Raw genomic sequence first — 16,479 nt, forward strand, 5'->3', positions numbered from 1 at the left:
ATAAAGGAGTTATAGCTCTTCTGTATATTTTGATAGTGTAATATTACAGCACATGACATGTACAGACATACAGACAGATATTATAGATTTATGTTTGCTGGCTTTTAAATGCTTCTAAATATAGATTTTAGTTTTTCATGACCTAATTAATGTATTTTAGCAATTTATTTATTCTAGGAATCTTTTAAAATTATTTATTATTTATATCCTCTGTAAATTAGATGTATAAATATAGTTCTAATTATTATTTTTAGGGTGGCACCTGTGGCTCAGTCGGTAGGGCGCCGGCCCCATATACCGAGGGTAGCGGGTTCAAACCCGGCCCCAGCCAAACTGCAACCAAAAAATAGCCGGGCGTTGTGGCAGGCGCCTGTAGTCCCAGCTACTCGGGAGGCTGAGGCAAGAGAATCGCTTAAGCCCAGGAGTTGGAGGTTGCTATGAGCTGTGTGATGCCACGGCACTCTACTGAGGGCCATGAAGTGAAACTCTGTCTCTACAAAAAAAAAATAAATTAATTAAAAAAAATTATTATTTTTAGACTTATAATTTGATTAAGAAAAAATCTAAGTATTTTAATTAAATTTGTTATTTTAAATGATGTAATATTATTATAATATTTAAAGGATCCATTCAAAGGCCATTTTTCTCTAGAGTTAAGATAAAAGATACATTGGCCTGGCCATGGTATAATAAAATTGTTATTGTCTTTAGTTATAGGTGAGTACCCAACTAGAGATCAGTTAGATAAAATATGTCCCAATGGGCTGTTATTTGAGATTGAAGCCTGAATTTTTGTAATATAGATCAGATATAGAAACACTGATTTCCAAAATTAGAATTAATGAGAATTAAAGTTTTCAGCATGCAACCAAAATAAAGCAGGTGGACCACAGTGATTTGGGACAAAGGGTGTGTGACAGCAGGATTCCAAAACTCCCAGGAGAAATCTCCTGGCAGTGCTGCTACAGGTGTGGGAGCACTGCACTCTCCCCCCGCCCATCCAGGTGACCTCCAGGCTTCTCCGCAGCACTTACATAGCATTTACCGGAATAGTTTAGAATTTAGGGGAAGGAACCTTTAAATGCCCATGAGAATTTAGGTGCCTCAAGGTGTGAAATATTGAGTTTTGGGGAAACGGCTTTTTCCAAACTTTATCATACTATTGTCCTCAGCTTAATAGCAGCTGCATAGTTACAATTACAAAGATAGAAAGAGTTAATGATAATACTTCTCAAGAAAGTAGTGTGCTGTTGTCTGTTACCTAGTTGCTGTCAAGGTTATTTTAGCTCAGTGTAGAATTCCTCCTGATCTTTGGAGGAGGATTTCTTTCGCAGCTGCCCACTGCTTTCTTCTGCAATTTTCAGGGTGCAATCTTTGATTTATGTTAAGAAATTTGTTGTTGTTTTTTTTAAAGTGTTAACAGACATAAAGAACTTTTTTTTTTTTTTTTATTCATTGCTAGAATAATAGGCCTCCCAGTTAGGAACTGAAGCTGCTATAGAGGCAAATTCTTTGAGGGGGCAGGACAAAGCAGGTTTAGGCAGATTTAAAAAAAAATCTGAGGTCCCGCAATAGCTACCAGTCCGGGAGGGTTTGTGTTTTCATCTGAGGTAGAGGAGGAATGGTCCTTTTCATACTTGGGTTCCTCGTCTTGTAACTCGTGTTGGAATTCAGGGGGAAGAGGTTCTTCTGAGGGAGCAGAACGGTATAACCCTGTATACATTAGAGAGGGGGCATCCCTGTTCATGACTGAGATTTAAACAATCTCTAATTAGTTCTCAGAGAGAAAAGATGTTGATAAGAATTTTAATGAGAACGTCACTTTTCTCTCACTTTTTCCCAAGTGGCTGCATTAACAGTGCCTTCCTCGGGAAACCAAGGGCAAACTTCCTGAACAAAGTGGAAAAGCGTTCTAACTGAGCAACCTGAACACAACAGCCCCTTGTTTTTATTACACATTTAAGCATTAGAATAAAGAATTCTTTGAGCCTGACTGTCACATAATTTATTACTCCTGACAATGATTGTCCCCAGGGAAGGACTCACCAATTGCACAATTTCACTTCTTTGTTCCTCTGGGAATTTCCTCACCTTCTTACTTGCACCTCTCTTGTACTCTGGTCCCTGGTTGTACGCTGCCTCTCTCGAACTGGAGAAAAACGTGCACAAACCAGAGTGGGGTCGGTGGGAAATGATGAAACGAAATAGATTAAATAAAACACAACAGACAAAAACGCGAGAGATAGAGATGGAGCTGAGAGGCAAAGATGGAATCGGGAGGTTTGGGATATTTTTCTCTATCACCAGCCCCGAGGGCCCGAACAGCTTCATTTTTAAGGAGGCAGTGCAAAGTTGTTTTTCAAGGAAGTAAGACACATTTTCAGTTTAATTATGAGAAGAGAAACAGGTACAAATTCCCAGGTAAACATAATCTATTATTAGTGCGTGACCTCTAAAATATGGGCAATACTACAAGATTAGCTGGAAGATGTACGTGACTGCTTTGAAGTGAAGTGCCAGCTGTGAAGTTAAAAGCTAAAGTTTTAAGGAAAACATGTTTTTGTTTTTTATGCTGGGTCAAAAGTTGAAGCTCAGAGAAAATACGTTGTTATCTGTTGAGGAAGGCCAGTAGAGGGGGTTCATCCCCTGGACATTCTCCCAAGCTGTGGGGGCCCTGCCACCTCACCGCTTCCACTCTACAGGGGCGTCTCATTACAGCCTGTGAAAATGCAAGTCTAGGAAAGTCCTCACCCACCTTGGCTTGTGGGATGTATTATGCAGTGTTTGGCAGGAGTACTGTGGTGGCTATATCAAAGGTCTTCACTCTTGCTAGACTGCCCCTTTCCTGCTCCCTTTCCTTGAAGTGTCAGGAGGTGTTTTGAGGGTTTCTTTTTTATTTTTGAGGCTTTTATGGTGTGTGTAAACATGTGTCCAGTGCCCAACTTCTTCAGTTCTAAGTCGGGAATGTACCAAAGAAAAAGAAAGTCTGGGAAACTCACCATGGTATGATTGCTCTGAACCTGACATGTCTGCCTTCTGACTGATCTTTTTGTGTTTGTTTTATACGTAATGCCCGGGGTTTTCAGTTGTCTTTAGTGGTAACAATGGAGAAAAGTGTCTCTACTCTGTCTTCCTGGAAGTGAAAAGGCACAATGTTTGTGTTTTGAAGGTGGAAAGCCTGTCACTTAGTACGATGTATTCTGGTTTCTGCTAAAACTCAACAGTGGGAAAGCAGGAAGTATGGAGAGAGCTTCCTGATAATTTCCTGGGATATAAAGGAACTGCGATCAGATCTGGGGTTAGAGAGAGGAATGTTGGCTCACCTGAGTCTCAGCTTCCAGGGACCTGATTCCTGTGGCTAGTCTCGAGAGCCGCATGGGAAAAGCAGTATGGGGACCAAGGCTGAAGCTGAGAAAAGAATTCCAAGACAGGGCCATCTCCTCTGTATCACCTTACCAACAGGAAACCCTCTGGAACCCAGTTTGCTCCATAAGGGGAGCTGGCTGAGGGTCTTCCCTCTGAGTAGAGAAAGTCTCGTGGTGCAGGACAGAGCAGGGCTGAGTGAAGGGTGAAGACACAGACCCTGTCTGCTTCTGTTCATCTTGCACTTGGAACTGCAGACCTCCTCTTTCTTTTGAAGTCCTCACCTCATTTTAGTTCCTGGTTGGCTTCTGTCATTCCACCTGTCATTCTACCTGGATCTACTGAAGACTTTTATTCTCCAAGATTCACTTCTTGGTTCTCAATTCTTCATACTCCAAGCTCTTTCTGGTGGTTTCCTTCTCCATATGTTAGCCAATGACTCCCAAAGTCCCGTTTTTCAACTGATTATGAAACTTCTTCCTGAATGTATAGTGACTACTCCAACCACAAAACGCCCAATATAGGGTTATATTAGATTTTTTTTCTTTGCTGCCATTATAAATTTCCACAAACATGGTGGCTTAAACAACACAAATTTACTATCCTATGGTTCTATAGGCCAGAGTTCTGACACAGATATCAAAGGCAGGGCTGTATTTCCTTCTGGAGACTCTAGGAGACAATCTGTTTTCTTGTACATTCAATTACTTGAGGTTGTAAAACTGAGTCCCTCTTTCTTTGCTGGCTGTCAGTTGAGGGCCATTCCCAGCTTTTAAAGGCTGCCCACATTTCTTAGCTGTGACCTCCTTCCTCCATCTTCAAAATAAGTAATGGTAGATTGAGTGTGCCTCATGCTTGTAATCTCCCCTTTCAGTCTACGCTCTTTATCCTACACTTAATGATTCATGTGATTATACTGGGCCTACCTAGATAATCCAAAAGTCTCTCTCTCAAGATCTACACCTTTAAGCATATCTGTAAAATCCCTTTTCCTATGTAAGGTTCCTTGGATTACTGTGTAGCCATCTTTGGGTGCCACTGTTCTACTCCCCCCTACGGCAGGGGCTGCAGACTCCTGTTACCCCTTCTCCTGGCAGATGGCTGGACCACATTTTTCAGCCTGATTTGCAGTTAGGTCTGACCTACCTTGGGCCAGTGGGATGTCAGGGAGAGTGATGTGTGGATATCCAGTCCACACAACCTTCCCTGTATACTCGTCCGTGTTCTTCTTCCTCCTGGCTGTCTGGAAGGACAGGAATGTTCCGCTCTTTAAAGACACATTTATAAAAGATGACTCTAAGAATGCCAGTTGAGCAAGTGATTGAGAACAGTTATTTCAGTGAAAGGGTATATTCACCACACTATTATACAGGTAAAATCCAAAGTCCTCACCTCTGTCACTGCAGCCTGTCTGCACCTGGCATCAGATTGGTTGGCTGGTGTCCTCACTGCCAGCTCCTCATCTGTCTTCCTAGATTATAGCACCAGCCTTTTAGTTCTTTGACAGAAGTCTCTAGTTTATTCTGAACCCTTAAGACCCTCCTCTATTCACAGATAAAGTGCTGACTCCTTGCCATGACTCAACATCTGCAATGACCAGATCCAAACCACTGGCTTCACTTCCTGGCCTTCTCTCTGCCCATACTGGGTTTCTTTTTTTCTTTTTTTTTATTAATATTAAATCATAGCTGTGTACATGAATGCGATCATGGGCACCATACACTGGTTTTGTAAACAGTTTGACACATTTTCATCACACTGGTTAACATAGCCTTCCTGGCATTTTCTTAGTTATTGTGTTAAGACATTTATATTCTACATTTACTAAGTTTCACATGTACCCTTGTAAGATGCACCACAGGTGTAATCCCACCAATCACCCTCCCTCTGCCCCTCCTCCCCCTCTCTCCTCTCCCTCTCCCCCTTCCCCATATTCTTAGGTTATAACTGAGTTATAGCTTTCATGTGAAAGCCATAAATTAATTTCATAGCAGGGCTGAGTACATTGGATACTTTTTCTTCCATTCTTGAGATACTTTACTAAGAAGAATATGTTCCAGCTCCATCCATGTAAACATTAATTTTGAGTTTGGCCACCCGCCAGTTCGCTGTGCAGCCTTCACCAATATTCCCCACCAGGAATGGTCTGGTCTATTTAATCACTCCTGTTGTTCTGGGGGAAGTTGCCCGCCATTTCAGACAATTCAAAATGTCTGTTTCCCGGGAGGCATCTCTTCCTTTCAATTTTCCATCGGGTTGCTTAGTTCCTTGTGATTCTGAGTGGCTCCCCTTTCGGGTGCCAAACTCTGCTCAGGAATAAATTTTCGTCAGTTGGGTTCTGCCAGGAATTGCAAACTGCTGTGCTCTATGAAGGAGGGGCCTGCCAGCCAGCACGACCAAGCAGGGAAAATCTCACAACAGAGTTCGTGGTTTTAAATTACACCTCATATACAGCAATCCACCAATTCACCGTGCATCTCCAGCTGTCTGTCCACAACGATAATCCACGTGGGGAAAAGGTCCAGACCCCCCTTCCTCTCACCTGATGACTTGGGAGAGCTGGGCTACCCGTCCATCCTGTCCGCCATCATGCTCTGCCTCCCCACACTGGGTTTCTCATGCTTTTCACGTTCCCCAGCTTCTCTCTTATGCTCCACAGGCAGAAGTGCCCACCTCTCATTTACCTGATTAGCCCTCTTTATCCAGATATACCTTCCTCTGAGAGACCCATCCTGTCAGCCCCTCAGCATTGTTTCCCCTCCTCTGTGGCATCACATTCCTGCTGCAGAACCTTACACATGCACCACAGTTATGTTTACATGGAAGCCTTTCCTATTAGAGCAGAGACCTATGTGTCTCTGGAGCCCTGTCCCTGCCCCGGGGTGTATAGACATTCAATAAGTATCATTAACTGAGTAGAGTCTGAACACAATCAAAAAGCGTCAGGGTGCAGACCAAGCAGAAGGAAGATGTCTGGACTGAGGCTGGGCCCAGATGGAACCACAGGTGAGGGGCTGAAGGTGCAAGGTGGAGACAGCACCTCATCCCCTGATTATGCCCCTCCCTAACCTTATCTCATTAGGCTGTTTGCTAAGGGAAATCTGCTCTTTGACCTGAATGGAAACACTTCTTTCTCTCTCCTGAGTCTTAGTTTCATTTCTGCCTTGGAGGTCCTTGACCCCCCTCTTCCCACAAGGGCTGCACCTTTTTTCTTTTCTTTTCTTTTTTTCCTTTTTTTAAATTATTAAATCATAGCTATGTACATTAATGTGATCATAGGGCACCATACGCTGGTTTTATAGACCATTTGACACATTTTCATCACACTGGTTAAAATAGTCTTCCTGGCATTTTCTTAGTTATTGTGTTAAGACATTTATATTCTACATTTACTAAGTTTCACATGTACCCTTGTAAGATGCACCGCAGGTGTAATCCCACCAATCACCCTCCCTCCGCCCATCCTCCCCCCTCCGTTCCCTCCCTCTCCCCCTTCCCCATATTCTTAGGTTATAACTGGGTTGTAACTTTCATGTGAAAGCCACAAATTAGTTTCATAGTAGGGCTGAGTACATTGGATACTTTTTCTTCCACTCTTGAGATACTTTACTAAGAGGAATATGTTCCAGCTCCATCCATGTAAACATGAAAGAGGTAAAGTCTCCATCTTTCTTTAAGGCTGCATAATATTCCATGGTGTACATATACCATAATTTATTAATCCATTCGTGGATCAATGGGCATTTGGGCTTTTTCCATGACTTAGCAATTGTGAATTGGGCTGCAATAAACATTCTGGTACAAATATCTTTGTTACAATGTGATTTTTGGTCTTCTGGATATATACCTAGTAGAGGAATTATAGAATTGAATGGCAGATCTATTTTTAGATGTCTAAGTGTTCTCCAAACATCTTTCCAAAAGGAATGTATTATTTTGCATTCCCACCAGCAGTGTAGAAGTGTTCCCTTTTCTCCACATCCACGCCAACATCTCTGGTCTTGGGATTTTGTGATATGGGCTAATCTTACTGGAGTTAGATGATATCTCAAAGTACTTTTGATTTGCATTTCTCTGAAGATTAAAGATGATGAGCATTTTTTCATATGTCTGTAGGCCATGTGCCTGTTCTTCAGAGAAGTTTATCTTCAAGTCCGTTACCCAGCCTGAGATGGGATCACTTCTTCTTTTCTTGCTTATACATTTGAGTTCTCTGTGGATTCTGGTTATTAAACGTTTGTTGGAGACATAACCTGCAAATATCTTCTACCATTCTGAAGGCTGTCTGCTCGCTTTACTTATTGTGTTCTTGGCTGTGCAGAAGCTTTTTAGTTTGATCAGGTCTGAGTAGTGTATTTTTGAAGCTGCTTCAATGCATTTCAACTTCATATAGTATCAACTATATGAAAATTCCAAAAAAGAAGAGTCCAGGACCAGATGGCTTCTGGATAATAAATGGCTTCTGGATCTTTATGAATTTTGGTCTGTATATCATTGTTTAATTGATACTTTTGTAGAGAAATGAGATCTAGAACTTCAATTCTCCTATCTTCCTTAAGTCACTCTGACAGATCATTTATTTTAATTGCTGAATATTATTCCATTGTGTGGATATAACATGGTCTGTCTATTTATTCACCTGTTGCAAGGTGTCTTGATTGCCTTCAATTTTTTTGGCAATTATGAATAAAGATGATATAAACATTCATGTTCAAACGTTTGTATGGATATGAATTTTCAGCTAATTTGGGTAAATTCCAGAAGTACAGTTGCTGGGTCATATTATAAGACTATGCTTTATTTTTGTTAGACACTTCCAAACAGTCTTATAAAGGGGATATCACATTTTGCATTCCACCAGCAATAAATGAGAGTCTCTGTTGTCCTACATTCATATTTATTTATTTTTATTTTTTATTAGATCATAACTGTGTACATTACTGAATTTATGGGTGCAATGAGCTGATTTTATATACAATTTGGAATGTTCACATCAAACTGGTAAACATACCATTCACCTCATTTATTTAATTGTTGTGATTAGACATTTATACTCTGCCATTAATATATTTGACATGTACCCTTGCAATATGCACAGTAGGTGAGGTCCCACCAATTACCCTTGCTCCACCTGTCCACCCACTTTCCCTTCCCTCGCCCTCCTCTTCTCTCCTTCTTTCTGGTCTATAATTGTGTTTTATCTTTCGTATGAAAGTGTGGGTGATTATGTATTGATTTCATAATAGTATTGAGTACATTGGATAATTTTTCCCCATTCTTGAGATACTTTACTAAAAATAATATGATCCAGCTCCATTCATGTAAACATAAAAGAGGTAAAGTCTCCATCCTTTTTAAGGCTCCATAATATTCCATGGTATAAATATACCACAATCTCTTAATCCATTCATGGATCTATGGGCACTTGGGCTGCTTCCATAACTTGGTGGTTATGAATTGAAATAAACATCCTTGTGCAAATAAACTGCAATAAAGATGCAATAAACATTCTTTTGCAAATATCTTTGTTGTAAAGTGATTTTTGGTCATCTGGGTATATACCTAGTAGAGGAATTGCAGGATCAAACAGCAGGCCTACTTTTAGTTCCCTAAGAGTTCTCCAAACTTCTTTCCAGAAGAGATGTATTAGTTTGCATTCCCACCAGCAGTGCAGAAGTGTTCCCTTATCTCCACATCCATGCTAACACCTGTAGTTCTGGAATTTTGTTATGTGGGCTAATCTTACTGGAGTTAGATGATATCTCAAAGTGGTTTTGATTTGCATTTCTCTGATGATTAAAGATGCTGAGCATTTTTTCATGTGTCTGTAGGCCATGCGCCTGTCTTCTGCAGAGAATCTTCTGTTAAGTCTCTGGCCCACAATGAAATGGGATCACTTGTTCTTTTCTTGTTAATAAGTTTGAGTTCTCTGTGGATTCTGTTTATCAAACATTTGTCAGAAATGTAACCTGAAAATATTCTCTCCCATTCTGAGGGGTGTCTTCTTGCTTTACTTACTGTGTTCTTGGCTGTGCAGAAGCTTTTTAGTTTGATCAGATCCCAGTAATGTATTTTTGGTGTTGCTTGAATTGCCCGGGGGGGGGTGTCCTCATAAAATATTCTCTCAAGCCAATTTCTTGAAGTGTTTCCCTTGCACTCTCTCCAAGGATCTTTATAGTTTCATGTTTTAAGTTTAAATCTTTTATCCAGTGAGAGTCAATTTTTGTTAATGGTGAAAGTTGTGGGTCCAGTTTCAGTCTTCTACAAGTTGTCAGCCAATTCTCCCAGCACCATTTGTTAAATAGGAAATCTTTTCCCCAATTTATGTTTTTGATAGGCTTATCAAAGATCAAATGATAAGTGTCTGGGTTCATCTCTTGGTTCTCTATTTGTTCCATATATCTACCTCTCTATTTTTGTGCCAGTACCAGGATGTTTTGATCACTGTAGATTTATAGTATAGTCTGCGTGATTCCTCATGATTTGTTTTTATTTCTGAGTAATGTCTTGGGTATTCAAGGTTTTTTTCTGATTCCATATAAAACAAAGTACTATTTTTTCCCAGATCTTTAAAGTATAACAGAGATGCCGTAATAGGATTGCATTAAATTTGTATAATGCTTTGGGTAATATGGACATTTTTTTTTTTTTTTTTTTTGTAGAGACAGAGTCTCACTGTACCGCCCTTGGGTAGAGTGCCGTGGCCTCACACGGCTCACAGCAACTTCTAACTCTTGGGCTTACGCGATTCTCTTGCCTCAGCCTCCGGAGCAGCTGGGACTACAGGTGCCCGCCACACGCCCGGCTATTTTTCTGTTGCAGTTTGGCCGGGGCTGGGTCCAAACCCGCCACCCTCGGCATATGGGGCCGGCGTCCTACTCACTGAGCCACAGGCACCGCCCCGTAATATGGACATTTTAACAATGTTAATTCTTCCCAGCCATGAGCATGGTATGTTTTTCTATTTGTTAACATCTTCAGCTATTTCTTTTCTTAGAGTTTCATAGTTCTCTTTATAGAAATCTTTCACATCCTTTGTTAGGTAAATTCCCAAATATTTCATGTTCTTTTGGACTACTGTAAAATGAATAGAGTCCTTGACTGTTTTTTCCGCTTGACTTTTGTTGGTATATATAAAAGCTGCTGATTTGTGAGTATTGATTTTGTATCCTGAGACACTGCTGTATTCCTTGATCACTTCTAAGAGTTTTGAAGTTGTGTCCCTAGGGTTTTCCGGGTATAAAATCATATCATCTGTGAAGAATGAAAGTTTGATCTCTTCTGACCATATTTGTATACCTTTGATTGCCTTCTCTTGACAGATTTTGATGGCCAAGGCTTCCATTATAATGTTAAATAGCAGTGGAGGTGATGGGCATCCCTGCCTGGTTCCTGATCTGAGTAGAAATGTTTTCAATTTAACTCCATTCAATATGATATTGGCTGTGGGTTTCCTGTAGATGGCTTCTATCATTTGAGAAATGTCCCTTCTATACCTATTTTCTTAAGTATTCTAATCATGAATGGATGCTGGATATTATCAAAACCTTTTTCTGTATCAATTGAGAGAATCATATGGTCTTTGTTTTTTATTTTGTTTATATGATGTATTATATTTATAGATTTATGTAGGTTGAACTAACCTTGAGACACTGGGATAAAACCCACTTGATTATGGTGTATAATTTGTTTGATGTATTTCTGGATTCTGTTTGTTAAGATCTTATTGAATATTTTTGCATCTATTTCATTAAAGATATAATTTTCATTTCTTGTTGTGTATTTTCTTGGTTTGGGGATCAGGGTGATATTTGCTTCATAAAATGAGTTGGGAAGTAGTCATTTTTCTGTTTTGGAAAAGGTTATGTAATATAGGTCTTAATTCCTCTTTAAAGGTTTAGTAGAATTCTAATGTGAAGCCATCTGGTCCCAGACTTTTCTTTTTGAGGGAGATTTCACATAGTTGATGCTATTTCAGTACTTGATATAGGTTTATTCAATGTTTCAAATTCTTTCTGGTTGAGTCTAGGAAAGTGGTGTGCTTCCAGGTATTGGTCTATTTCCTTCCGATTTTCATATTTCTGAGAATAGAATTTCTTATAGTATTCATTAAAGATTTTTTGAATTTCTGAGGTGTCTGCTGTTATTTCGCCTTTGTCATTTCTGAATTGATGATATTAGAGATTTTATTTTTCTATTTCTGGTTAGTTTAGCCAAAGGTTAATCAATTTTGTTAATCTTTCCAAAAAACCAACTTTTTGTTTCATTGATCTGTTGAATGATTCTTTTGTTTTCAATTTCATTTAATTCTGCTCTAATTTTGGTTATTTCTTTTCTTCTTCTGGAAAGTGGAATATTCTTCCTTTTCTAGTTCCTTGAGATGTCCCATTAAGTTGTTGACTTCTTCTCTTTCTGTTCCCTTGTGGAAGGCTTGCAACACTCTGAATTTCCCTCTTAGGACTGCCTTTGCAGTATCCCACAGGTTCTGATAATTCGTGTCTTCATTATCATTTTGTTCCCCAAATTTGGCACTTTCCTTCTTAATCTCGTCTATGACCCAGCTATCATTCGGCCTAAGATTATTTGGTTTCCATTAGTTTGTAGGAGTATGAAGATTCCTGTTATTAAGTTCAACTTTTATTCTGTGATGGTCCAAGAAAATACAGGGAATAATTTCTATTCATTTAAATTTGCTGAGGTTAGACTTGTGACCTAAGATGTGATCAATTTTGGAGGATGTTCCATGTGATGATGAGAAGAATGCGTATTCGGTTTTGTTGGAATGAAATGTTCTGTAGATGTCTATTAAGTCCATTTGTTCCAGGGTTAAATTTAAGTCTAAAATTTCTTTGCTTATTCTTGGAGCATCTGTCCACCACTGACAATAGGGTGTTAAAATTTCCAACTATTATGGTCCTGGAAGATATCAAATCATTCATGTCTGTTAGAGTCTTCTTTATAAATTGAGGAGCATTCTGGTTGGGTGCATAAATATTAGTAATTGAAATCTCTTCATGCTGAGTTTTTCCCTTGACAAGTATGTAATGACCATCCTTATGTTTCATTACGTTTGTTGGTTTAAGGCATATTGTATCTGCAAATAAAATTGCAACCCCTGCTTTTTTCTGATTTCCGTTTACCTGAATTATAGATGACCATGCCTTCACTCTGAATCTATTTTTATCCTTTATAGTAAGATGATTCTTGTATTCAGCAGCTATCTGGTCTGATTTTCTGTATCCAGTCAGCCAACCTGTACCTCTTTAGAGGACAATTTAAACCATTCACATTAATTGAGAGAATTGATAAGTCTGGTAATATTTTAGGTGTCAAATTTTTCAAAAGTCTAGTGGACATTTTTAATCCCTTTGCCACTGTGGAAGTTGAATTTTGATCAAAAATTTCTGAGTGAGCTTATTTTGGTGATAGAGCATTGTGCTAGTCACTGTGGAGGATGGGTCTGAGACTATCCTGGAGAGCTGGTTTAGTTATGGCAAATTTCTTCAACATGTGCATGTTATTGAAGTATTTGATTTCTTTGTCCCAAATGAAACTCAGTTTAGCTGGACACAGGATCCTTGGCTGAAAGTTTTTGTTTGTTTGTTTGTTTTTTAAAGAGATTGAAGGTTGATGACCATCCTCTACTGGCTTGAAAAGTTTCAGCAGAGAGATCTGCAGTCATTTTAATATTCTTCCCCTTGAAGGTTATCATTTTCTTATATCTGGCTGCTTGCAGAATTTTCTCCTTCATGTTAACTTTGGTATAGTTAATTACAATGTGTCTAGGAGATGCTTTATTTGGATTGAATTGTTCTGGGGTTCTGAAACTGTCTACCATCTGAACTTCTGTATCTTTTGCCATGCTTGGGAAGTTCTCCTCTATGATATCTTGGAGTAGAGTACCTGTGCCTTTAGGACCATCCTCTTACCCTTCGTGAATTCCTATCAGGGAAATGTTTGTTCTTTTGGAGTGGTCCCACAACTCTCTCAGGGAATGATCCATTTTTGCTCTCCACTTCTCTGCCTCTTTGAGAATTTGGGAACATTCAAGAGCTTTGTCAGAGGTCCTTTCTTCTTCCTGCTCCTGTTACTGAGAGATTCTACTGTATTTCTCAGGTCTTTGAGGGGTACAATTTCTTGCCTCAATATGTCAAAATATTTGGGTATTTTGTCTTTGAATTCATTGAATTCTTGAGACAACTTTTGAATTACTCCTTGAATTTCTAATTCCAACTTTACTTCCATTCTATTAATCTTATTTGCCGTCTAAATTCTGAACCTGATTTCTGACATCTCAGCCATTTGGTTATGAATGGGATCTTCTGGTGTGTGTCCTTTGTCATTCCTTGGGGGAGGTGATCTCCTCTGGTTATTCATGTTGCCACAACTGATTCACTGATTCTTCCTCATTATTATTTTTCACTGTGTGGCTAGAAAAGCTGGTAAGGTGAAATTGGATTGAGGGCTCTTGGAGTTGTAATTAACCAGTGATTTACCAAAGAGCTGGGACTGGTGACTGTGGCTTTTCCCCTACAGCTTTACAAAAGTCCCATTCGGTACTGCAGCCTGGGATTCTGTGGACCTGCTTGGTGTAATGGGGCTAGATGGCTCTGTCTTGCAATCAGCTAGTCTCTATCCTATCCTTTTTTTTAAATTATTAAATCACAAAGAGGTAGAACATGTGGACATTAATGAATTTCAGGGGTACAATGTGCTGATTTCATATACAATTTGGAATACTTACATTGTACTGGTTAATATATCCCTCACCTCATTTACTTAATTATTGTGTTAAGACATTTATACTTGATACTTAATAGATTTGACATGTATCCTCTCTATCCTATCCTTATGAATCAGTGGCTTTGGGCTGAAATCTCAGCTGTGGAGAAATACAAACAACTAAGACACCCTGCCCCTCTATGGGGCAACTACTGAAACAGGAGAATCATATCCTCCTATTGTAACACAGCCAGGGTACAACCTTGTAGGTGATCAGGTGATCAGCCCAGGTCAATAGTTCCAAACCAGTTGTCCCAGTCAGCACAAATGTAGATCAAGTGGGAGAGATCAAAAGGTGTCCAACAACTAGACAGCAGGGGTCCACCGGCAGAAGGCCCACTCAAGAAAAGGGTTAGTCTAGAGTGGCTGGTGCCTCCTTCCCCACCTTGCTTCCATAATGCCCAGTCACTGATAACCCCGGGGTTGTGGCCCAGTTCCTTCCAATGAGAAAATGCACCAGGGCTTTTTATTTGCCAGAGTCAAAGGGAAGTCAATGCCTCCTCAGCCAGGCCACTGCACTCTGCCACCAGCCAGCAGGGGGATCTGAAGCCTGACTACCTCGAGTGCTCAATGGAAACAGGGGAGTATGCTCAATGGAAACTGGGGAGCGTTCCACCTGTGTCTGTTCTGAGCCGGGATTACTGTGGCAAGGTGTGATTATCTCCCTCACAGACCACACCTCTGCTCTGGCCACACTCCTCCTTTGGAACCCCTACGGGGCAAGGTCTGGCTCCCTCTGGTGGTCCACAGAACTGGGGAGGTGTCTCACCAAAATTTGACCCCCAGCAGGAGTGTGCTGCCCCCAAGAGTCTGTGGTGCCACCACCACAGTCAAGGGTGGCACTGTGGTGGGTCGGATGTGTGGCTGGCCAAGGGGAGGTGCCCTCACCGTGTGTGGGAGGTGCAGCCGCAGAGGGTAGGAGGTGTCACTGCTGCAGGTGGGACATGCAACGGGGGCAGTTCAGAGGTGCGGTAGTCCCCTGTTGGAGGTGGAGCCACTGCCTATTGGAGGTGCTGCTGCTGGGGTCCCCACACTACGTACTTTCTTTGGTGGCCAAGGGCAAGTATCCCTCCTCTTGTGATTCCCTGTTTCTACTAGAGTTACAGTTGCAGTGCAGCTGCTCCACAGCCCATGAGATGTCCAGCTCTGGCTAGAAACCACCAGACACTCTGGGTTCTGCAGGGGGTAGGCTTCCAGACTGCCAGGAGAGGGGGGAAGTGTGGACTGGGAGTTCACAAAGGCAGGAAAAAATATTTGTTCAACTTTCATTCCAAGCAAGAGACTGCCCCAACTTGCAGTGGAATCTCTCTGGAGAAGGAGTCCTGGAGTTCAGCCACTTTCTCCCGTGGGGTGAAACAAGAGATTTTCTGTTCATAGATGGCTTTCAGAGAGCCCACAGCGAGCCACTCTCTTTGCAGGGGGAAGGGGATGGACTCTCGTCCTTGTTGGGATGGGTTTTGTACCTGATATTTGCTTCCTTGGAGTCCCAGCTTGCCTCAGCAGGAATGATGTAAACTTATCACTCTTCTCTCTCAGTTCAGCTCCCGACCTTCAGCTTTCTTGGTTGGTTCTGGCCATTATTTCTCCCTCTGGACAGGAGCTTCTGTTGAAAGCTGGCTCCAGTCGGCCATCTTGGCTCCTCCCATCCTACATTCTTGCCAGCAATTGATGTTGTGTTTTAGATTTAGCCTAAATGTGGCATTTTCGTTATTGTTTTATTCCAAATATATTTTAACTATTATTACAATTTCTTTTTTGGGCTCATGAGCTATGCAAAATTGTGTTATCAGTGACCTCTAAGTGTGAATAGTGTCCTAAGTTTTTAAATTGCTTTTTATCTCAGTTATGATATAGTTAGAGAATGTGTTCTTTGTTTTCGTGAATTTTTGGTATGTGTGGACACTTGTTTTCTGGTCTAGTAAACAGTCTAATTGTAAGTTTCCATGTGTTTGCAAAGACTGCAAACTCTAATTAGGGTGCCATGGCTCCTCATATCCAGTAATGAATGAATAGTCTTTACTTTCCCCCTGCTGAAAGCACTGCCCTAGTACTGTTTCCAGTTTCTTAGATTATTGAAGATCAAGACACTATCTTTTTTTTTTTTTTTATTGTTGGGGATTCATTGAGGGTACAATAAGCCAGGTTACACTGATTGCAATTGTTAGGTAAAGTCCCTCTTGCAATCATGGATCAAGACACTATCTTGTTCAAGCAAGTTCTTCAACATCTGGCCTTGTGATCAAAGTCCTGGCCTTGAACTCAAAATAAGAGCAGCATGATTTCCTCCAACTGTCCCGGGAAATGTTGGTCTTGGCTGCTCTTGCTTATGCCTTC

Source organism: Nycticebus coucang, chromosome 17 (genome assembly GCF_027406575.1).
Source record: "Nycticebus coucang isolate mNycCou1 chromosome 17, mNycCou1.pri, whole genome shotgun sequence".
In the NCBI taxonomy this organism is placed as follows: Eukaryota; Metazoa; Chordata; class Mammalia; order Primates; family Lorisidae; genus Nycticebus; species Nycticebus coucang.